The following is a 1,287-nucleotide window of genomic DNA, read 5'->3' as shown; positions in this document are numbered from 1 at the left end:
TGAACAAGGTCAATTTGGTAAGGAGTTTTGGAGAGTCTTAATGAAGTGTCAGAAATATTGGCAGCAGCTTCCATACTTTTATGAGTTGGATTTAGGGAAGATGAATGGAAGCACAGGGTCAATAGAAGTTCTGCTGTGTATTAATGCTAGGACTTAAAATACTAGAATTTAAAATTTCTTTAAGAAACAGTAACACAGTTTTTGTGTCTTTCAATATTAGATTTTTCCTTTAATATATACAGAGAATTAAAACAACTATTTATTTTGTTGTATATAAGCAACTGGAGGTGTACATATTTACTGTCCAACTATTTGGCATACCGATTATTTGTTACTAAAGTTCTTGATGAAATGGATCTTCAAAACTTAAAGGTTCAAATCTATAATTTCAGTTTGTTACCTAAAAAATTATATCCACTGATATTTCTTTTTAATCAATTTTTTTTGTTTTTGAATCTCAACTGGTGTGCTCAGCGCTTATTTCTGGTTTGCTGATACTTCTCAAAAGCACAAATTTCCTGTTTTCTCATCATTTTTTTAACTTTGTCAATCTGATTAACAATGGTATGAAAGTACTATGTTAAATTGCATTCTTATTAAACATGTCCTGGTATTTCTTTGTCTTTAGTACTATCCATGGTCTATAAGAATTTTGAATAGCTAACTTATTGATTTTAAATTAAATGTTGAATAGTATATCATAAAATATATTTTTTAACATTTACTCTAGAATATTTGTTCAATATATTTACTTCTAAACAAAGTGCAATGTTTATATATTTTAAAGTGTATTTCAGGGTGGGAGTTAAGAATTATACTGCAGGAGTTAGAGATGCTTGGAATGTACGCAGTCAATCCTGGTTCAATACTTGGCAACACATGAGCTTCCGTGGGCACTGCCAAGAGTTAACCCTGAACACAGGGCCAGGAATAAGCACCGAGTACCACTTGGTGTGGCTTACTTCCCATTCCACTCAAAATCTGATTTAAGTATTTGTACAGACATAGCATTTTTCTAAAGTTACAAGCAATCAAGTTAGAACATTTAGGAAATCACTTGTGATCACTTGTCATCCCATTGTTTGTTGATTTGCTCGAGCGGGTGCCAGTAACGTCTCCACTTGATCCTGTTGCATGCTAATGTAGCCCAATGGCGTTTGTACACTCCAGGAACACAAAGAGCATCAAACCATTTGTTCAGTGTCTTCATAAAGATGTCTGACCATCTAGTCGGTGGGCAGCCAGGTGTTCTTTTGACATTCTGTGGTATCCAGTTGGTAATGGCTC

This window comes from Sorex fumeus, unplaced genomic scaffold (genome assembly GCF_029834395.1).
Source record: "Sorex fumeus unplaced genomic scaffold, SorFum_2.1 ptg000037l, whole genome shotgun sequence".
Classification (NCBI taxonomy): Eukaryota; Metazoa; Chordata; class Mammalia; order Eulipotyphla; family Soricidae; genus Sorex; species Sorex fumeus.
The sequence above is the reverse complement of the archived record's forward strand: the minus strand, read 5'-3'. Positions refer to the sequence as shown.